This window comes from Chamaea fasciata, unplaced genomic scaffold (genome assembly GCF_029207755.1).
Source record: "Chamaea fasciata isolate MVZ Bird 193981 ecotype frontalis unplaced genomic scaffold, bChaFas1.0.hap1 SCAF_1, whole genome shotgun sequence".
NCBI classification, from domain to species: Eukaryota; Metazoa; Chordata; class Aves; order Passeriformes; family Sylviidae; genus Chamaea; species Chamaea fasciata.
The window spans coordinates 119368713-119393264 of record NW_027094086.1 but is presented as its reverse complement, the minus strand read 5'-3'; the positions used below and the strand labels follow the sequence as shown (position 1 = coordinate 119393264).

At 36.5% G+C, this 24552-nt stretch overlaps 1 protein-coding gene across 2 annotated transcripts in view; it reads right to left on the bottom strand.

The window, feature by feature from the left end:
• HIBADH (3-hydroxyisobutyrate dehydrogenase) overlaps window positions 1-24552 on the bottom strand; it is an 86258-nt gene that overhangs the window by 45782 nt on the left and 15924 nt on the right. The window lies entirely within an intron of this gene.

The following is a 24552-nucleotide window of genomic DNA, read 5'->3' as shown; positions in this document are numbered from 1 at the left end:
TTCTGGAAATACTGCTGAACCTCAGGCGCTGGAGGCTGTTAGATGGAATGAAGTGAAATATTCCTTAAGATTCATCACTCCAGTGAGCAACAACATTTACCCAAGCAGTACTTATCACCAACATTTTCAAACCCTTAAAGCAAAGTTTTCCTTACTGTCAGCTCCAACAGTAATCTCCATATCTATGCACAGCACTTTTATTAACCTGAAGAGGCATAGAGGTTCCTTCCTCCAGATCTGCTGGGGAGATTATTTCCCATGAGAACAAACTGTATTGATGTCATCAAACCAGATGGACATAAATTCTTTTCATCACAAGGTATGAAAAACTATCTCTATTTTCTGTATTTTAGCTCTGGAGTTGGAGAAGACCAATGAGTTTGATCCTTACCTCCTGACACTTTTAGGTGTTTTTAGTGAAGAATGCAGCACTAATCATTTAAATGAGATGTTAAATATAATTCTTTAAAACTCTCACTTGAACAGTATTTATGGTCTGTAGGAAAGCAAATGAAATAACACAGGCTGAAACATCAGAAACATGCAAAAGGAAGCTCAGAACCACATTTTCTTTATATTTATTCTTGACAATCACTCACCATTCTCAAAGTTAAAAGGAGGTAAACCAGAACCAGTGCTCAAATCAAATACAGTTGACTGAAAATAAATGCCACTAGCAACAGGTATTTATCTGGAGAACTTGCACTCTATGGCAGGAGTGCCAAGGAGGAGACAAGTAAAGGACACTGTTGGAGCTACCATATCCTTCCAAATCCCTGGAAGGAGAACATATACACCCAGTGTGTGAGAAGTCTGCCAGTTTGCTGGGTTTTGGACACACTGCAGTAACACACTGCAGACACATATCAGGCCAGGATTCCCATGTCACAGGGCACAGGCTGTGGCAAAGAAGGTCCATCAAAGTCACAGAAAAAAAAATTCCCACCACACAGCACCATGCAGAAACTCCAATCAACACCCAAACGCACTTCAAAATTAGGCAGTAATGTGAGCAAACATGCTCATTCTTCTCCCAGTAGTACCCCACTACATTAATCCCTCTTAACCTGAAGTGATTTCACCAGCTTTACGATTTTTTCTTGGAGATAATCCTAGTTGAGGATTTAACTATCCAATAGACATTTTTTCCACTGATAAATACAGCCTCTAACAAATATCATCTACCATTGAACAAAAGTAGATATATGTATGCAAATTATTGAAACTGTATGGCAGTTACTGGATTTCAATCCGGTGAAAAGAAAATTAAAGGAAATAATAGGAAGTAACCAAACAACAATGCATCCCAAGCTACAATAGATTGTGTGGTTTTCCTCACATACAAATAAAAATAATCCCTTATAAACTAAGTAAAGTTCAAATAAAGACATTTATTGTACTTGCTGCTTGCTTTAAAAGCAAAGCAGAAACAACTCAATTACATATAGAGGAGTTTTATAAATAAATTTACAATTTAGGCCTAAGGATTTACAGCTCTTATGCTTCATGTATTGCTCATAGTCAGAAAAGGGCTTGACTATCTTACCTGTAGCAAAATACATTGGTAGTGACTGGAATGATAACATACCCACGTGTGCTGCAGACAGTGTTCCTGCTATGCACTTTTCAAAACAGGTTCTTAAAATCATCTTGCTCTAGTTCAGTCAGAAATTACCAGAAACTAATTTCTGAGACCCTGCTAGAAGTGTCAACACAGTGTTTTTCTAAAATAGTATTTTTATGCAACTTTTATTGATTAATCATGTGCCAGTTCATGAAAAAAGTTATTTCTTTGTTCACCCATTCCTAGAACACCTTAAGGTCAAGCGCTCAATATCAATAACTTACTTGCACTCCAGCAGACCTTCACGCCAGTTATTTCATTTTATCTGCCCACTTAGTATCTTTTAACACTGAAAAGCATCTTCAACAGAAGTTATTTTGCATTTCCACAGCATATTGGCAGGATGTCAAGGACACTTATTTTAAAAATCATTTATAATGAAAAGCACTGCAGAACAACACAATTTGATGTAATTACACTTGTTGCTAGAGAGCAAAAAACAAAAATGCAGCAAACTAAATTTCTAGAGAGATAACAGAGCATATTTCTTAATATCTTCATGTTAAGAGGGTTACTGAAATATCCCTCAACATATGTAAAAATGTGGTCACAGTGCCATAAATTCAGAATGTGGGAAGTGTTGGTACTAATTACTGGTATGGAACCTTGACATTACACATTGCAAAAGCTGAGCATCAACTAGAGTATCTCTTTGACAGCAAAGAGATAATTACCAGGCTTCCACTACTAAGGAATTCCCAGGACTTATTAATGCTAGCACACAAAAAAAACCTGATCGAAGATTAGAAGCTTTTTTTCTTGTGCTAAAATGACCCATCTCTAAGAAAAAGATTACACATGGTCAGGCCATGAAAGATCCATGTAACAAATGCTTTGTCATGGGTTTGCTATAGATGTTCTGATCATATAATCGTTTTCCACTTTCAGAGAAACTTGAGGAGGTGATTGACTAAATATGTCAACAGTTCACTGTAGACTGCCAGAGTTAGAAAAATAATTATATTGCCTATTTACTTTTCTCTGGCTTTTGCACTATCTAGCCAAATAGACAAGCTACCATATTTGTGACTGAATCCATGCAGTGAGAAGCAGATGACCAAAGAAATTACAGGATCAGGTATCAATTTGTCCAAATTCTGGGTCCCAAACCAAACACAACTTGACATGGAAAGCATATTTTCAAAACTACTTAGAAAATGAGAATCTTAGGTCTAGCTACATATATCTTTGGATCACTGGCAATGTTCTGTATTTTAAGACTAATTCTGAGACTCTCTGAACGGTTATGTTTAAAATTCCAACAATATGTCTGGAGTATAGTGTTTATGAAACAAGACACAGAATTTTTGTATTTGTCACACCTCAAAAATATCAGGACTGATTAAAAAAGTGTATCTACAGACTCTTCATTCTTCTTTTCTCTAGAATTCTGAGATATAACTGTGGCATCTGTATCTGACCTCTGCATGCTGGCTACAAAACCTCTTTGCTGGGAACAGTTTGTCACTGAAGCTGGTTAACTGGACAAGGGTGGTGAAATCTCCACGCTTGCATATTTTCAAGACTTGGCATAAGAAAACAACGACCTACATCATCCAGTCTTGGCATCCTCCTTTCTTCAAGGGGGAGGCTGGACTAGAGGACCTCCAGACGTCCCTATAAACCAGGGATTCTCAGAAAATGGACACTATGCTGATATTTCCTTCCCAATGAGTGACAGAAACATCCCCCTTAAACAGATCGGATTTCAGAACGGCCCTGGCATGCAAGAAGCAGTCTGGGATATGCTAATGAATAGTGCTTTCTAGATTTTCTAGTTTTGTGCAATGTTTTCTCAGGCTGTTTGTGCCCATGACTAAGCCCTGAGGTGATCATATTCTTATCCAACAAGTCTGTAGTTTTTCTATTAGCTAAAGCAAGTTTAACATTAACCATTCCTTGATGGTATAATATACTCATTCAGAAAAACTCCTCCCAGAAAAACAAGATGCAAAAACTTCCCATTCTTCATTTGGTAAGAGACATGAACCCTTGGTGCTTGAAGTTCATCAGCAGAGAACTCCCCAAGCCAGCATCCATATGCATAGAGCTCCCTCTCTCCGCTGTGATTGCCTTCCTGGCTCCAGTTAGTAACCCTGGATCATCTTACCTACACATGGAAGACACTTCACGATTTGAGTTTTTTTGGCAGTCCATGGTCCAGCAGTGTCACACTCTTCCCCCAATACTCATCACAGTATTTTCTACTTAGATACTCTTCTTCAGAGCATGTCTCTCTAGAAGAGCTGCATGCTTCAGAAACTACATGAAGAAAACCATGGGATGCAAAGCAGCATCTTCACCACACTGCTCTCACTTCTAGAAAAAGTTTCTCCCATAACATTTGAGTACTGTTTTCTCCTCAAAAAATTTGATGAGAAAGTTTTAGGCTAAGCTAAGCTTTCTAGGACAGTCCTATTTTTTCCCTGCTTTTTGACTTCCCGCCTTCAGAGAATGTTCCTCCTCCAGAACAATCTCCAACACCTTACTTGCCTATTCAGTTTTACTGGGAAGCACATACCTTTCCATCCTCATTTTTTTCACCATAAACATCCATGGCCCCAGACATTCAAATTGGGCTGTCAGAAGAAAACCACACTGTTCAGTAGCTCAATGTCATTCAGTATTTACAGCTCTATCCAATGTGTGGATGGGAAGAAACTAGAAGATAGCAACTGAGAGAAAGTACTGGTTACTCCTACTCTTTGGTACTCCTCCTGTAGATTACTCTTACTCTATTGGTCTTCAAAGGATATAGGTTATTTTCAAAATACAGCACACATGTATGTCACTCAAAAGAAAAATAAAGTTAATGGTCAAACACAGACATAATCTACAGTGAGGTGAGACAGCCTAGAAAAACATAAGGAAGACTGTTAAGCATTAAATAATAACATCTAATTCTGTGGCAGTGTGATTTCATCTAATGTGTGAGATGCAAATGCTGACTAATTTTTCTTCAAGACCATCAAAATTACAAGTTTTCTACAGCCTAGCAATACAGATAAAAATCTTCTATTAAGCTAAAAAGAAATTACTTTTTATATAAAATGTTATAAAACCTGATACTACTAAAAACCATGAAGTGTTTATACCATATTTAAAATACAATCACCCTCATTCAACACACTTTATGAAACTGACAAAGAATGCCATTTTTGCAAAAAAGTGGTGACAAGAATTTTTTCCACAGTCCTATCCTATTAATCTGAGCTTCCTATTATACTAGACATTATAAATATAACAGAAGCATTATTAATATATAAATAATTTCGAAGTTGTCTCAGTCTTTTGAGACCTTGTAGTGCTTCAACATTTAACCATTTAATGATTTCACACAGATACAAAATTTGAGATCACAAAGTTGTTACTGACCAACTGAAAATCTATTAATTTTCTTTTCTATAAAATCTTTATAGTAGCAACAAAAATTATTTCACTACAGAATCATTAATGCAATAGAAGTAATTCAGCAGGAATGTAAGGTGTATGCTACTACAATTATTGCCATTTTATGGCTTCAATACATATTTGTGTTGAAGGCTGAATGCAGTAAACACATGAGAGAATATCTTATTACCCAATAACACACAAAGTCAGCTACCTCACTGGCATTATAAAATGGTTATTTTAGGTCCTTGTTGTTGTAAGGAAATTTTACACATTTTGTTGTTCATTTTATTGGGCCATTTCGACATGTAAGGTAGGGCACTGTAAGATAAGAGAAAAGAACACAGATATAAATGTGCACACACACGCTATTTAGCATGTCCTATCTACTCGCCCCTGGAAAGTATATAATCCATAGGTGAGAACTTTAAACAGTTTATGTACACTATTACTTGCTTTAAACACTATTTCTGAAGTCATTAAAAAAGTCAAAGTAGGAACAAGCAATTATGTATTTAAAATTTCAAGACTGAGTGTTTTCATCTTTCTGGCTGTCACCTTACTTAACAGGTGTTTTATTTTTAAGAAAACAAAAAAACCCCAAAACCAAAACAAACAAAAAACCAACCAAAACAAACAAACAAACAAACAAACAAACACCAAACCAAAAAACCCCAAAGCATTTGTATCAGCCACATTGCTCACAAACCAGCAGAGAACAGAACTGCATGCTCTTCCAGGATGTCTATTATTCCTCCATTAGAGGAAATCCCTCACCTGTTGCTCTAACTAGTTAGGGTTTTTTTCTTTTTTTTTCTTTTTTTTTTCTTTTTCTTTTTTTTTTTTTTAAATACAGTAATAATCTGAAACAGACAACAAAACACACACATAAAAGATCTTGTCTGACACCTTCCCTTTTTTCCTTCTTGTCCAATGAGGTGGACCACAAGAAGACCATGAAAGAATTAGGATTTTATATTCCCATTGCTCTTGAATACTCCAATAGCAGTGTTTCCCTCACTGTTCAACATTGCAACCACTCGTTTCATGAACAGTTCAGCCGACACCCCACTTCCCCACAGAAGAGCTTTTCTTATGAGTTACTCAGTATCTCCAGGCAGGGAGAAGTTCTGCAATCTCGTCACACTTCATCTGGTCAGGCACAGCCCTGAGCAAAGGTACAGGTATAACAACAGCACAAAGATTCCTGAAATGAGTAATAGGACTGACCTCTGAGAAGTTCGTACACTTCCTGAAGACACTGCTCTTACCTGTTCTCAGCTCTGCTTCATTATATCTCGTAATCTCCTTCTTTAATTTACACCCCAGTTCTGAAATGGTAATTCTCTAATCCCAGAAAATGCTAAATATAGTGGTCCAAGGTATGTACTTTAAAGCTTGAGGATGTTTTCTAAAGAAGCAGCTTAAATTTCTTCATCTATATTTACTTCCAAGCAGGTATGAGCTGGAGTATAGATCAGAGGTTAGAAGCTTCATGTGTTTATCATTAGTGTGCTATCTTTATTTTGCCACAGCTAGCTGGGGTATTTTTGTTTGTCTTCTGAGGGTTTTTTTTAAATGAAATGAAATTGGATTTTGTTTTTGTTTTAGTAGTACAACCAATACATCTGCTACAAATCTGAGACTTTTTTGGAACACACACACATTTTTTCTCCTTATGAAAAGGTCTTTCTGTACCTTTTGAAACTTCATGTAGGGTTAAAACAAAATATTACTAGAAACATATGCAGATCCTTTCTACACAGATAGATGTATCTTAAAAACCCCAAATTTTTGAAAATAAAGCAGCCAAACATTTTTCAAATTTTCTAAAGACCATGTGCTACATATTTAAGCATTTCAGTTTTTACTGACTAAAGCTAAAGCTGTTCACAAACAGAAGGATGAAAAAACTTCAAGTGTCTATGTAGGAAGTAACGCTTATAAAGTTTAAAGCAGTAAGAACACAAATACTATAAAATCTGGACACTCCAAAATGACAGTAGCTGTAAGTGATTATAGTAATTTAACACTCCCATTATATACTTGTATTGAATTTGCTACTTTGAAAAATAAGTTTCTCAAACTGTTTCAAAAACAGGTAAAGCAATACACAACATTGCCATGGTTTTGACACACTAGGTACACACAGGTCAAATAAAAAGTCTAAGGGAACTTCTGTTTTCTGAAGTCATTAAAAGACATTTTATTACTTTGTTCTAATCCTTTCTTCCCCTATTCCCCAATTTTTATCTAGCTACCTGAAGCGATGCATCAAATCTTACATATATACTAATTATTCTATATGTTTTTTCCTTTGTCCAGACATTCCTGTTTTTCATTTCTGCGCTGTGAATCCTATAGCACCTCTCAGCAGAAGTGGTGTCACAGTGAACTGAACCATAGACAGGGAATCAAAGCTCTGTTATGGTGAAACAGGTCTGAAAGCTAACTGCTTCAACTTACAGAGATTCTTTCCTCAGCAACCATTATTTTTAATGAGGCCAGTTTACTTTAGGAATCTTGGCAAAAACCAGTCATTTACTCTAGTCCTAGAGCAATGACTGAGAACTGGGCAAATTCAAAGATTACATGCGATGTAAAATCTGCATGTGCATATCATTACACAAAAACCCACGACGTGCTGGGAAAGGGGCCTGTCAAGCTATAGCGTTTGTTAATGAAAACAACAGTTTTATTCCAAACCAATCTACTGTATCAGATTTGATAGAACAAGTGTTAACTAAACATCATGCTTAAAAGCTTTGATGAGAGAATCTAACACGTTAAACTAAGAAACAGTTCAAGGACAGCAGGAGGCAATTCCAGAACACAGGCACAATCTATAAAGGCAAACTACCACAGCTTTTTGATGTTAAGTAAGTAGCAATATCAGTATACAACAAAGCTTAGAGGCAGACTGTTGTATCAAGTTTAAAAGTTTAATATCCAGGGTCAAAAGCCTCAATTACCTATTCTACTACATTTCTTAGTGAAGAAATCAGAGTTAAAGTATGATTTACTGAAAGCATTACCTAAATTACCACATGAAGTTTTGCATGTTGCCTTAGTATCTGAATTTTTAGTATCACAGTTATGCTGCGTCTCAGATACTCAGACTACAGCAAAACATGTATGTTTGGATTTCAACGAGGTGGGAGCTCAAAGACACTTACTTTGAAAACATATACATTCCTTAAAATGGGTTATGCCCATTTAATAGTCTAAGAAAAAGGGCACCAGCCCAAGAGGAGTGGCACTTAGTAAAACTGTGGATAAATTACTGCATTAGCACTTTACATTCATACCGTTCAGGAGAAAGCACAAAAGTACATACTCAAAAAATACAAAACTGGGGAGAAAATCCCCCTTAATCAAACTAGAGATTTATTAAGGTTTTGACAATGTTGTTGTATTAAATTGGTCAAATAGGCTACATGATACATGTTAATAGCCATTTAATAAGTTATTTAATTGGTGAAATATGACTTTCAAGCTATTTTTCATGGGTATGTGCTTTCATTTGTCCACTTATAAGAGAATAGAGCACATGACTAAATGGGTAATTCAAAATTGATAATGGGAAATGGAGGAAGGATATCTTTTTAAGGTGAAAGAGAAAAAAAAACCCCAAGTTCATAACTATACTTTTCCATCTCTATCTAGAATTCCACAAGATATCTTCGCACTGGATATAGAAAACCACGAGGATTATTCTATGTGTTCTTCTATGCCTGTCCACTGCACAGCTTTTCAGAAATTATTGTGACCTTCACTGTGGATGAATTTAAGGTAATTCATTAAATAGGAACATAAATCTATTGCTATCATGTTACCAAAGCAAAAAATGTTTTGCTGATACCCTGACATGACATCTTTAACACTTTCAGCGTTGCAAAAAAAAATTCTAGAATTAAATCAATCTGGCTTTTAGGAATATTAAACATCATTATAAGATATTCTAAATTAAGCCCTAATAGTTATCGCATATTAATGGAGTGAAGGGAGGAAATGCCTTCCATACAAATATTTATAAATGATAAATTGCCAATTTTGAGCAGGCTGGGCTGCAATGCCACCTGGTGGCTTAGAAAAAATAACAGGATGCAGTTTGAACAGTGCTTAACAGCCTGGAAAATGCGCAATATTCTATAAAAATGCCAAACATGGCAACAATGTTTAAGTTAATAATTTGCATTTCTTAGCTAACAAGTCTTTTTTTCATTCTGTTGCTTCCAGTGCACAGTATTTTAAGTTTTAAAGTTGGCATGTCGAGATCCAACTTCAACTGGAATTTTACAATTGATTTCAGTTGTGAGTTGAACTTGCTGATGAGTATATTACGCCATAAAAGGTTGCACACATACACACAGGGTCTAATTCACACAATAAATGCCTAAAGTTGAATTTTTCCCTACTTGGGGAAAAATCAAATACAGCAGAAGTCTAAAAGAAGGGTTACTGAAATGCTTTGTAAAATTACACTGTATAATTAATTCCATAGTAAGAACGTTTTTATGGCGTGTGTTGGTGACCTTTTATTACCATCAAGTTCACAATGCTGGTGGGCTGCCTTTTAATCCCTCCGCAGACAAAGGCCCTAAATAAACACAGATCCCTTCCTGGGAAAAAGTCCTCTCTGGTTAAATGGTAAGGAAATGAGTAAATCATTAGTAATCTTTAAAGCCAAAGCTATAAACTCAAGTTACCTTAAGTTAAAATGAAAGTGTCCTGCAAGAGTTTCAAAGTTCTGTCACAGATAGAAATCTCCAGCTCTTGACTCCAGACTAGGCGCCAGCTGATAAACAAACAATTTAAGTCAAGAGCTGGAGAATTCCCAGCTTTTTCATTTAATGGCTTTGGCCAAGAGAATTTATTGCCTCCAGTTTTATTCTCACTTAGCTCTAAGAGGAAATTTAAACTCATCATTATCTTAAAGCCCCATATGGGCCACAGTCGGCTCACCTGATATAGCTCCTTTTACTCTGCCTAAGTTCTACGCCCCACTAGAAGTGATGTAATAGTGTAAACTAATTAAATGTAGTTTTAGGCTGACTTTTTAATAGGCTAAATAAATTTTGTTCAATATGGTTTATATTCCCGCTTGGGGCAGTAACGATTCCAAAAAGTTTAACTTTACAGTTTCCAGTCTAAACTACTAGTTGTTTACTCCATAAAGGACAATTGAAACAAACAAACAAACAAACAAACAGTCCTCAAAACAAGGGCCGCCACCTGTTAAAAGCAACTGCATTGAAAATTCTTTGCTATAAATTGATCCACTGGCACCAGAACATACACAGAATTGTGAAAAAGCAGACTGTGTGACAGTTCTGATATTTCAAACAAAACACTTCAGGAATGCAAGGACATACGTGTAATTAAAATATGATGTTTAGTACTTGTTCTGTTTTTGGAATGAAAATAAACAAAGCCATGGAGCTGGAAATCAAATATTAACCAAGCATCCGTGGGTAAGTCAAGATGTTGAATGTGGTGAGCAAGTCCAGCATGGAAATATTTCATTCTAACTCAACAGGAAGGTACCATCATCCTGTGCCTCAGGTGCCAGCTTTCTTGTTCTTTTCTAAACATGTATACTAGAGGAAGTTAGACTACTTTAATACATATTCTAATGCTTATTTCACCTCAAAGATTTTTAAATCAATCATGATTTAGATTTAGGAGTTACCACCTTGTGCCAAGCAACTCCTTCTAATAAAGCATATTTGTCCTATATTAGAAATTTTTCTCTTAAATAAATTCCACATATGGCAGAGATGGAGAGAACGGTGCTTAGCAAGAAGTCAGACTACCATTCCTAAAGAGTTAATAGAACTCAAACTTGAAACCAGGATGTTGTATTCCCCTCCCACGGCCCCCTCCCCACAAAATACTTTCCTAACCTGACTTGGCTGAAAAAGCCAATTAATTGTTCCAGTGTCTGCCAAGACCTCTTATTTCTCTAAAAATGTGGACAGTGTTTGAGACAGCTGGCTATTCCAAACCCAGGTAACACCCCTAAATGTGGAAAAAATGAGGGAACATGAAATATGATTAGTATTTTAAATTGATTTCTAATGAAACAGACAGAGATATCTTAAACCTACTGTATTTCCAGCATATATTATTTAAAAAGAGGAACACCATGTCTTAGATGTCTCTGCAAATGTACTGAGTATATGGAAGCAGATTAGTGCAAAGTCTGTTAAAACATGTGGAACTAGTTCTGTCTTTGTTAGGAACTGATAGTACAGACACTGCGATGTCATGCAAGACACACACACATCAAGCAGCCACCAAGTGACAGACAAGGACCCTTCTGAGCCTAAACCATTACAATCCCTAGAGAAATTAGTAATTTTAGTTCAAGTTAAGGTCCTGGCAAAGCAGAGAAAAGAAAACTTTTTTGACAAACCTTATGCCAAGTATTGGGCTTAGTATTAAATGAAGAACTGTAATTAGATCCTGGGAGAAATTTCAGAAGTTTTCACAAATATATGAAAATTAAAACACAAAAAAGAAAACCAAAATCTGGTTTTTTAGGAAGCATGTTTACAACTTTCTGTCCCTTTTTTAGTTTGTTTACTTTTGTCTGTTTTTTAAGGAAAAGAAAAATGTGAAAGCCCACGTGCAACATCACAAATAGGGCCTTAACGGCTGAACTGTGACTTTTACAGCTTATTTTATCCCCTTCCAAAGCTTAATTTCCATGCAGTTGACTTAAATCCATAAAACCTATGGAGGTCTATCATCACTGTAAGTACATATTCTTCGCGACAGTTCAATTTCTTGACTTCCCTAAGAAGTATCTGACTGGGCAGGCAACATAATGATGGTCTGCAAAAACTAGCTCCAGATTTCTAACGTGTTCAAGTGGCATTGCTCTCCAAAACCACATCAGCTTCGGAAGTTCAGATCCGATTGAAGCAACAGACAGAGGTGACCAAGTGCAGGTAGTCACCTTCTTAGTAAGAGCTGTCAGTACAGGGGGCATATTCCAGTAGCTTTTGACAAAGTTGCAAAGTTTTAGTGGTTTCAATAACCTATACTAGCATTAGGAACAGTTAAAACTCTTTGCTAAAGCCTTGCATCAATAGAAAACCCACTCCTTTGAAACTGCAATCCACATCATGTACTTACAGAAAAGTACCTTTCAGATAATAAACCTTCTCCAATTCTCCTTTCCCACCAAAATACTGTATATTTTGTCATTGGAAATCCAAAGCAACACCTTGAATTTAAAAAATGCGTCTTATTTCATCACCAGTGTGAATGCTGATAGATAATAAAGCGATAAAGATTCAAGAATGCTCACTCCCAGCTGTGGCCTCATGAGAAACAGCAATATTCCTACTAGAGCAATGAAGGGAGAAGAAAAATGGACATTATTTCTGCTTCAATTAGAAGGTTAGGAAGTGAGGGACACAATTTAAAGCGAGTCAGCCATTGCTGTGCCGAAGATAGAGAAACAGAGCAGTAATGAAATGTAACAACCTGCAAAGCCTAAATATTTAGTTCTGCTTCAAGGTCATGTTTGCAGATGTGCTCTGAAAATAACCATAAAATATTTTAACTCAATACGATCCCGTTTCCAAGACAGGAGTGTAAGTCATTGTACTAAGTTATATTTCAACAGGGTTTAAATAATAGATCAACAAGGTTAGCTGCTGGAAATAGCAAACAATAAAACCTTGAACTTAGGTGACACCAAACAAAAAAAAATCCTGTATGTTTAGTTGGGGATGAAGGATATTGCCAAATAAATGAAATAATTAGTTTATAGGTGCATGAAAAGTCCAGTCAAGTCATGCCCAGGAAGTCAGCTCTACACAGTGCTTTGCAACCTTAGAGTTTGAAAGACAACAGCTCAGTAGTGTAAGAGAGAGAGATTACACCACAGACACTTAACAGATACCAAGGACACAGCTTTTCAACTTGTACCAAGTTCCCATTCAATTGGACAGACTTAAGCAGATGTCTAAGTGTTATATGCTGAACTGGAGCTTTACAGATGTGTTCTATTAAGGTATTTATAAAGATTTTCTTTGTCTTAACTGCATATAGCTTATAGTTCTTGATCCTCAGCAATAAAGGGATACCAGGGAAAATGTTACTGAAATATGTTTTGATAGTGATCAACTAATCACGTCTTGTAACATTTGTTGTTTATTTTAGCTTCTGTTTCCAGGTTCCAAAGCTGAAAATAGCAGGTTATAATAGATACTAAACTTTTAGTCTTCAGTGCTTTTAAATGTTAATACCAACAAACTAAAAATAGACCAATAAAATTGGTTGATGAGTTGTCCCTAAAACATTTTAAATTTGGAATGTCTGACCTATGAATTCATTAACCTCTGGAATTAGACAGAGGAAAGCAAGATGGAGAAGACTTTCAAATACTTCAATGGGATCTAATGTTCTAGAGGGCAAAAAGCTGTTTGTATCTGCTGCCATAATTAATTATACTCATGCTTCCCTTTTAACTTTTGCTAATAAAACAGAAGACAAAATATAACAAAGCATTCTTATTACTTGTCTGTCCAATCAGTAATCTGCGTGAATTACCTGGAATAAAAAGATCCCAAAAGGACAAGTACACAAAAAGCTGCCAAATCACATGTTCTCTCCCAACTTTGTTTTCCACTGACTAGCTTTTTCTTGTAATTCAATAGCAAAGGAAAAAAACAACAAACACTATTGTACTTTATTGCTTCTTGTGTAATGTGGTGAAAGAACTGACTCAGAAACTTGTTTTCTATTTTCAGCTGTATTATTTGGTCTAATAAAAGCTTCTACCTCTCTGTACACCATTTCCCTTCTTTGCACTCTTAAGTCACTATGCAAAAGAACAGTGGTACTTCATTACTATGATTAGTACTGAAAGATTATAGATACCTATTATTCTTGAGGCAAGAATTTAATTAGCATAATAATAAATAGAGTACTATGGCAAGAATTTCTGACTAAAAAAAGTGTTGAAATCCTCTGTGGTTCAGTGTTCAGGAGCAAGGGAAAACAGCAACTTACACCACTTTTAGACTCTGAGAATTACTGCTCCCAAGTAGTAATTTACACAGATCCCACAAGAAATGGCAGAGCCATAGGAAATGCCACTCTTAACCACATAGGATTACATTTGACTGACAACTGCACTTAGCCCGTCTTTTTCCAATTAAGCTCCATCTGCTTCTCTCAGTTGGACTGGTTGGCCTAAGGCCTCTCAACAGGACACCCATTGTATGTTACTTCACCCACTTCCCCAAAAAAGTTTTCTCTGCCAGAAGCCTGGGGATGCTTCCTCAAAGCATGTCATTGGGCAGGGGCAGGCGAGATGTGTGGGTGAATGAGTGGGAGTGGATATGCTGCATGTGAACATTGGCAGAAACCTGAAAAGGCATGGGCTTAGTAACTCCAACACATCCAACGAAGGTTTAAGTCTCTACAAAATAAAATAAAAAGCACCATTTTTCTTTCATTATATAGTCTGACCAAAAAGCTTCTGAAACCAAAATTAAATAGTGTGCTCCCTTCCACTCCCCAACATACACACTCTAAAATAAATAATGGCCAAACTGATTTAAATGAAATTCTGTAGAAGAATTTGTGCTTGGATGAAAATGGCACATTCGAGCCTGAAGCAAAAGTAAAACCGCCAAGTTATAAACCTCTCAAAGGAAGGTTTATAATGGAAATGCCAACAGACCCTTAACCATAGTAGAGCTGTTAGGTGCCAATATATAAATAATTCTAGTTTTTGCGGTCACTTACGATAAATTAGATACAGTGCAAGTAGGAACAGTAGGGTTCTGATTCAGTAAACAGTAACAGCCAAGAGCGCATGGTTGGATTTTTAGACAAGTATAGCATAGATTTGATGCTGGCTCTGAAATGGAGTCTATAAGGACATTTGGACTTTTTAAGTAGTAAGCAAGCCATATTCTGAATTCTTGAGGGCTTGTAAAATAAAAACCTCCTTAACAAGCTTTGCTGCCTACTGTTTCAATCTCCTAAGATTCCTTTACCTCAGTAACCAGAAAAAAAAAGCTCCCTTCAAGATTGGTGTAATTGTCTACCAAAGAAAACAACATATTAAGTGCGCATAGTCACATTTAGCGTTAAGAATTGCTAAGCATATTAATACGTGGGGGGAAAAAGTACCAGTGACCAAACGGTAACAGAATAATCACCTTCTTCTTTAATAGGTGTGCCAGTTGTTGCACTACTAATAGAAATGTTTTTTCTATAGTCCAGCTTGTTCTGGAACTGGAATGATGCATTTAGGTGATAAAGTACGTTCCTTTTGGTCCTGGGAGGAATTTATTGCATTGTTTCACAGCAGTTAAGTCCCATGCCTTAACACGATTTGTTGAGGCAGTGAGGGATGCTATCAGGGCTCTCTGCAGGAACTTCCATCTTGGATAGGGTGGGAGCCCTTCAAGGCAGCCAAGATTCAGGCTGAGGCTATTAAGAGGATGCTCTATCTCAGGAAACTCTCCTGCTTTGCCAAATTCACATCAGTTTCTCATTTAGTGCTTCCGCTACAAAACCCTACCACTGCCCCAGCATCAGCCCTAACTCCCCACTAATATAAATCCCAAGATGAGCATCTGCAGAAAGAGGAAAGTTAGACATGTTCCTAGTTTACTCTAACTATATAGGGCTCTACCACAACAATGTTTCACATGCCGATAACCTACTGAAAATTCTTTTCTCCAGCTGTACTTCAGCTTTTAAAAGAGGAAGGAAATTTGTGTTCTTCCTGCACATGCGACATAAAACGCCTTATTCAAGACAAAAAGCACCTAGCTGCTACCACATACTGCTTTCAGACTACTAGCAATTGTAGTGATTCTGGAAGTAGTTTAATCAGAAAAATGTTGGACCTCAGAAATCAACCAAGTTGGAACAGCTAACCATGTATAGTCATACGTCTCTACAGAGTACCTCCATGTCAGTTTCATAATGAAATCCACGATTTTAAGCAAACTTAAGAAATCTCACACAAATTAAACACAAGCAGTATGCTCCTCAGCCAAAGCTAAAAGTCAACATGACTTCCCCTGTACTCCCTGTGGCAAACACACTAAGAGCCACAAGCCACACATACCCACCATACATTCTCAGAAAGCAATGGAAACATGGATTGAAAACAAAATGACAGCCAAAATGCACATTTCTGACTGCGTATGGTTAAATGATATGGTTACTGAGTAACTAGCATAGTTTGCAGCAACTCATTAATAAAATAAATGGGTAATAATTACATGTCAGATTAGTATTCCTGTCAACTTGCTAAGCTTCACGTTAGAAAAAAACCCTAACCCTGTTAGTTTACCAGCAAACAAACAACATACTGGGATACTCCCAAATCATTATGTGGATTTAAAATACCTAAAGAATTTAATAAAGTGTTCTACAGTGTTTCACACTGTTGCCCCCATTTTACCACAAGTAAGTTAATATTCTTCCACTACACAGTAATTAAAACATAACTCCTTACAGAACCAGGAATAGAAATGAAGGTATAGCATCAGGGTAACATTGCCATGCATGACTCTGTTCTCATCAATCAATCTCCTAATTTTTTCTAAAAAACAGATACAGGTTAAAGCTCTATAAGGTTTAGGAAATTCCACACAATGTGTCCCAGCAAAACTAAGGAATTAAAATAAGAACCAAATTTTAAGGGTTAAAATTATAGGTCAAATACAGTGCAATAAGTAATTTTTTTTTCCCACTTCAGGTCCTATGTTGTGCTTGGCATGAAGAGAACCGTAGTTAAAAACTGTTTCTTCAGCTCTGGAACTGCAAGACTCTCCTGTGTCCTCCACCCTGCAGCAGACTGAAGTGGTGAGCCAACAGGACTAAATACTGAGGACAAACTGAAAAGTGAACATTTGAATAGCTTGTATACTGACAGCTGGATTCTAAATGCTTATTAATGGTATGAGGCGATACTCTTTCTCTTACTATTTTATTTCATGATACAAACCATGTTTTTTTCAAATGTGGTAGAAGGTAGAAGAATTAGGCAATCTCGGTATTTCTGGATTAATCAGGAACTGTTTTGCTAAGGACAAAAGCTCAAGCTACTGACTTGTCTTACAACAGGCAGCACTACACTGAACACTGCAAATATGGAATAATTTTCAGGTATTTGTTTGAAGTGCAGAGGGACTACTTCTGCTAGAACATTCTCCCTCCTCCTTTTCATTTGCACAACTTAAGATGCTTTTCAAAACACAAAAATGTCCTCCTCTACAAGACAACATTCTGCAATGATCCAGTGACTTAGAATGGTTCCAGATCACAGGATAATATTGTCATAAATAAATCCAATAGTTGGCCAACTCATCACTATGACTTCAAAAATGAAAACACAAGGAAGCCAGAATACTAGCATCACCAGATGGGGGTCAATAGAAGATCAGCTTTCATTCCTACTCATCCTGGATTCAGCTATTTAGGGGATCAACAAGTGATTTACTTTCAAAGGCCTGCACTACGAGACAAGGTTAGCTGCCCCTGCCTGCAAAATTTACTCCATGTGGGTTTGTTTCTTTTCTTTTTTGCTCCTTTAGTCCAAGTGTTTAAAGGGCCTTCAAAGGAGTGTTCTTCAACACAGAGCAGTTTGCACAAATGTGTCTTAAGACTTAACATGTGTCCTAAGGTTCAGACACTTAGGATGTTAATGTTTCTTTCCACATATCTAGTGTAAGATTTGCAGATCTCCCTTGATGAATAAGAGACAAAATAAAACACGTAATTCTGTGTTAGGCCATGTCTTCAGTGGCCCAGTCCATTTAAATAAGTGTTGTGATTTAAGCCCAGCTTGGCAAAGAAGTATCATGCAGCCACTCACTCATTCACCCCTCACCCTTCTCCAGTGGGATGGAGAAGAGAAACATAAAAAAGGTAAAATCCATGTGTTGACATAGGAACAGTTTAATAACTGCAATAAAATATAATAATTATAGCAACAATATAAATAACAACAATAATAACAAACAATAATAATAAAATGGTGATGAAAAGGAAGGCAACAAAAAGAGCAAAATAAAACCCAAGAATGACAAGTGATGCAGAATACAGTTGCTGCACTGACTGGTGTCCACCCCATCCTTGAGCAGCAATCAGCCCCTCCCAGGCAATTCCCCCAGTTTATATATTGAGCATGATGCTCTATGCAATGGAATATAACCCTTTGGCCAGTTCAGGTCAGCTGTCTTGGCAATGCTCCTTCCTGGCTTGCTGTGCACCTCCTTATAGACAGAGCACGGGAAACTGAAAGTCCTTGACTTGAAGTAAGCCCTACTTAGCAACAATTAAACATCAATGTGTTATCAACTTCATTCTCATTCTGAAACAAAAAAAACCAAAACACCCTGGCACTGTACCAGCTACTAGGAACAAAATTAACTCTATCGCAGCTGAAACCACTTAGTCAGGCTTCTCTGGACTTCTATTTTTTTTCCAAAAAAAAAAAAAAAAGAACTCCACACACAGACTGAAAAAATCTGTTTAAGGCAACACTGAATTACAAGTACAACTGCTTTTTATTAATATTCAGAGAAAACTGCATTTTCTCCAGTGGCACCTCCAAAGCTCATGGGTGGTGGGGCCGTCCCCATGCTGATGGCCACTGCGCAGGCACAGGGGACCCCCAGTCTACTCTGTGCAGTGCCTTCCAGTTCGGACTTCCCACTCCGGTGTGCCTGGTGCTGGGCTCACTACTGACATCTGCACCATCCAATTTAGCATAGTGCAGAATTAGGACTCATTAGGAGTCAGGGGATTGTTAAGGTCTGGTGCTTATCATCCCCACCGTCCCAAAAGCACAGGAATCATGCTAGCTTTTTCTGACTAAATGAAAAATACACGCTTTGAACAAGGCATTCCATTGAAAGAACAAGAGAGAAAAAGAAGCCCATGAATGTTTAAAACCAAAACAAACTTTGTAGAAAGCTTCAAAGTCATCAGTTCATTCCAGAAACATTCCCAAACACCACCTGCAACCCCTTAACTTTAAACATTCTCTAGGAGAAGAAATCAAAAATTAAAAAATGAATTTAAATTAACTTTTATTTCTTAGGACTTATGACAGGCTGGCATTTATAGATCTTTCTTACTCTGGGTATCTCAGAATATTTGACAGGAAGAGGGAGATACTAGCATTAAAGTAACCACAAACAAACAGAGCAGTTATTAGGAATGTGGTAACAGCTTACATGCAGCCGTGAATATTAGAACCATTTTTACTGAGAGAAGGAATGTTGGCTCTAACTCTGCAGTTATTCCTTACTCTTTTTCAAAGAGTGCCACAGGGATTTCTAACTTCCATCTGGACAGTTTTCCTTTAACTGTTTTTGAACACCATGTGTGAGAACACAACAGGATTGTAGACAGTGGAGATGGAAAAGACCGATTAGATCATGTAGCCATCCTCCTGCCAGTCGTAGATTTTTCCCTGCAGGATAGTTCCTAGCACTTTGTCCAGTACAGTTTTAAAGCATGTTGAGATATTTGGCTTCAACCATCTCCTTTGGAAATTATTCCACAGTGTATGAAGAATGTTGTTAGGACATTTTTCCTGGTAGACACGGCACGCATTTTTCTTTCCTTAATGATTTCCAGCCTATTATTCCTGGTTATATCCCACTGAGCCAGCCTTAATAACTCATCTTTACACCTTCGAATAAAAGGAGACAGATATGTTTCTCTGCACATTGGTCATTATTTGGCCAGACTACACACAATTTCAATGCCAAAATATACAATGTGCTTTAATAAAATAATTAATTCCACCCTTTTAGTCATTGTAGGTAAGTTGTCTCCACCCCAGCAAACATTTTTAGATGATACTCCCAATAAATCTGTTTATTCCTCCTTACCTTCTGCTACCTTTTATTTTATAGAGAATGCAAAAGGCATAATAGACTTACAGAAGAAAAACTGCCTTGCAAAGTCAACACATAAGTAAATATACTACCTAACTCTTCTGAAACAGCAGCTGCTGCCAACATAGTGATATTTGCACAGGGTTTATGCTTCCTCTGCTCCCTGTGTCAAAATACATATTTTACCAATGTGTAAGATTTTCAAGATCTTCAGTTCTTTCTTCTCTCCAACAAAAGAGATCTATTAAACTAACTTTTTTTTTTACAAACAAGTGTTGCTATATAATTTAAACCATAAGTTATTAGAAATAAGAAGCTTTTAAAGCATCTCAGATTTTGAAATACTTCTTCATCCTCAATTCAGCTTCCTTAAATCAGTTCAGCCAATTCTTCCCTTTTTTGTCATCAGTTACTTCCTGCCTTATTTTTCCTCATCTAAATTTCAGAATAACTCAGTAATATTTTTCACACTACCTTTAGTATTAAGGTTGTACATTGTAATTTCTACCACCATCCCTACATCACAGACTCTGCAAAAAAAATTAATATGATAAACTGCATTCAACAAAAAATGTAAACAGAGAAATTCAGAAAGATGTCAGGAAAGAAAAAAAATTACACAAGGCATGTAGCAACTGAAGAAGAGAAAAGCAAGTGAGGTAAAAGTGTTATGCTCAGTACCAGGAACACGGGGAACATTGTGGACATTCTGAGCACAAACATTTAGGCTTTAAAAATAAAGCATAAAAACATAAATCCAGAAACAATAATGGAGCAAACACTACTATGCCTTTAGATGCTTTTCTCTACCAACAAGAACACCAGCTATTGAGGGGGATAGGTCAGAATTATTAGTTCTAAATTCATGAACCTGCTCCATCTTCACAGTGTTTCAAGGATCCTAACAGATCCAATCACTGCATTACCAGACCAGAAAGCTAAAACCACACCAAAATTCTATTCCACAGAATTCAGGACATTCCTTATTCTAATCCTTGTGTTTATTAAATTAGAGACATTGAATTAACCCATCAACTCTTCCACTCCCATAAAGTCGTAGGACTGCACTTCTCTAAAGGTGCATAAAGTTAAAGAAACAAAGCAGACACAACTTAATGAAGCCAGTTCAAATAGCTCTATAAAGGCTCCCCAACAAAGACAGGTCTATTAAATCAGTTTAATTCTGGCAAAGATATTGATGATGCATCTTTATTACAACAGGATTTACAAGCTAAGATGTGCAATGTTTGAACTACTCATTCCTAATTCCTATTATTTAGTCTAGTCTGAAATTGTCTTTCAAATCATCTTTGCAAACATTGGTGTGCATAAAGTTTTAACTTCTCTGCTTCCTGTGGAAAAGGCACAGGATTAAGTGCCTTCAATGCACAAGTAAGAGAAACATGTAATTCACATCTCCTATTTTAGGAAGGTGCCCTTTCTAAGAAAAAGAAGAAGAAGAAGAAAAAAAGCTGGTATCCTGAAATATATTGCTCTTTGAAATAAAATAATAAAATAAAATAAAATAAAATAAAATAAAATAAAATAAAATAAAATAAAATAAAATAAAATAAAATAAAATAAAATGTCTCCAGAGTGTTTCAGAGTGTTTCTAGTATTTTTTTCCTTTGTTTCATATTAAGTAGAGATCTGGCCAATCAGGGAATAAGTCTGCAATGTACCCCTCAAGGACTCATGTTATACTGTATGTTATCAGTGACCTGAAGTCTTAGCTTGTCAGTGTTACTACTACTGTTTCCATCACTGAATGATTAGCTGAAGTTTATGGAAGCAATACTACAAGATGAAACAGTTCGAAATGACAGCTGGCATTGAAACTACAACCTCTTCTAGCCACCTCCAATGCAGTTTCTAAAAGGAAAATCTTTTATTCTATTCTTTTATTACCATTTCAGCATGACTACAGTTCTCAATATGATAGCTGCTACTAACAGTTAGGAGTCTGACTTTTTAACTGACTACTCTTTTGTCTAAAGAATACAGTGAGGAGAAAGATCTAAAGTTTGATTATCAGATCTTACAGAACCAGTCTTACAAAAGAGTTAAAATTTTTTTCATACCTCCAAAACCAGAAAAACAAATCAAGTTGTCACATCTTTTTGTGAAGTTCCAGTAAAATGCAGGGCAATGTATTTTGAGCAGATACAGAGCTGATATAATTTTAATAGTCAGTGGAAGGGGAAAAAAGTTGAAAAGGTTGTATCTGGACACTAACGATGCTTACTATTTGGAATTACATTAGAAATAAAACAAAAAAGCCAAAATACTTTAGGAAATTATTATCTTGTATACTGAGTCAAAGAGAGAAAACTATTACAGCAGTGTCAGTGAAGCCACTAGTGAAGTTAGCTCTGGATTACGAGGCGAGATTCTGTATCACACTTCTACTGAAATCAGTGGGAGGACAAATTTGACACAATTCTTGAAGGCTAAATTTAGATCCTGTACTTAACCAGTAGTACCTTGCGTCAACAGAAGTCAGTTTTAAATATGCTTCTGTGATAATGTGTGCTTTAAAATACTTTTATACGTACAAAGATGAAGAACCCAATCTTTGCAAAGAGATTTCTTCCCATCTAGATTTAAAAAAATCAAAAAAATTAAGTAAAGATGGATTTTGAAGATGTTTCTCTGTTTGTCCCATGCTCACAAAGAGGTCACAAACCAGAGCAGCACTGGGAACCATGACACAACTTTCTCATGTGGACCTGCAAGAGATCCTAATCCCAGTCTAAAGCGATTGCTATCTCTAGACAGCATTAGCAGCATAATCTGCATGCAACTATGCGGATGAGAAGTATTTTCCGAAGTCACTTAATACAAATTAATACTATAGTGACTTGGTTCATCAACTTCTACTTAATGGGTCCTGACTGTAAGCTGCAAGTAAACGCTGTAGGCCAATCATATGAAGAAGACAGCACTACTAAGCTGGCATGCAGGCCCATCTGAAAAAGATCAAGAGAAAGAATCTTTTGGGGGCAAGGCTGCAAAGAAGCCACTAAAATCTGGCCCTAATGCTATGCCCAAAGACTCTTCATTTGCAATGTCAGGACAGGATTAAAATCACTACTTTCTCTACCTAGGGTTTACAGACCAAGCAATTTTCAAAATATTATTCAGTTTGTGAACTTGTTCACAGTGCAAATGAATGTTAACATCGGGCAACACCCAAATACCTAAATACCCAAGTGGAGTTGTCTGCCTATAACAGCTAGTAAACAGACAGCTCTAAAGAGGACAGTTCAGGCACGCTGCTTTCTCTTCCTCCTCCCTATGTCCCACAAACGCTCTCCTTGAAACTCCTGCCAACTCTATTGCATTGCACAGCAACAGCATAGTGCCTGCCAATTTCTAGAGAGCCAAGCATACTTCTCCATTTAGTGTTTTGTCTGAAGGCCAACAATGCAGTCAGGATATATAAAAATACCCCAAAGACCTGATGTGTTAGGTACTGAAAGATGGAAATAACAAAGCATAATATTAAAGGGTTTTTTCCAAGAGACAACTTCTCCACATTTCTAGCAAGTGCCCACTTTAAACATGGTTTGTACAGAGTATTCCTTGGGCTTCATGAATATATTAAGGACTATAAAGTTTAGTCTATTCTTTCCCCTTTATTCAGGATATCCCTCAATCCATAACTGACACTAGTCACCATGTTATTTGTATTCAGATAAACCACTGATACCAAAAAGGTCATGTGTATTCATACTATCAACTATATGTTATCATATTAACTCTGTCTTTGCCTTACCATTTTCTCAAGGAACAAAACCCCCTAAACAGCTAATGTTCTTTCAGAATCAAACTTTTCTTCTTTGTAGTTATAGTCAACTTTATACCAAAAACTTACAGGTAAAAATAAATTACAGACATTTCTAAAAGGTCAATAATTCTCTCAGGAAAATAACATATTTGGCAGAAAGGGATTGAAGAAAACAACATAGAAGTAGGTCAGGACTGCCCAAGTGATAAGCAGAAAGCCATGCTGTGTTTATAAAAAGGATCAGAGAGATACACAATCTGCCCACAACACAATTTTTCTGTGATTTTTCTGCCCAGGCAGCTTAGCTATCTAGCTTTATAAAATAGAACTTAACTTTTTGGCTGGGAAGCAAGAATCTTGTCTTCTCCATTATATTCTTCAATATCACCTATCTGGATCTGCCTACTTTCTGTTCACAATAGAATTTGGATGAAAATTTTGGCTTCTAGTATGTAGTCAAATCCTGCCTTAGTTCGCAGTTGAAAATTAAAAAGATTGTTAGTTTAGTTAGTTAAAAAGACTGTTTTGCTCATCACTGACACTCATGAGGAAAATAAAGAATTCTCCAAATGCCAGTTACATTAATTTTTAGACTGGATTGTAAAAACATCAAGATTTTCCCACATAAAATGAGGTTTCCTCACCTTCTAATTCTAGGTGTTTTGGAGAAGAATTCAACAACAAAAACTCTCAATAATGGTTTTGTTTTCAAAACATTAATTTTATGTTTCTGCTCTCCTCTGTCCAAAAAATGAGAAGTCTTCCCTGCTCTATATTATTTCTTACAAGAGACTAAATATTCAGAGATCAATAGTTAGCAACTTTTAAGAATAGACAATTATCACCCA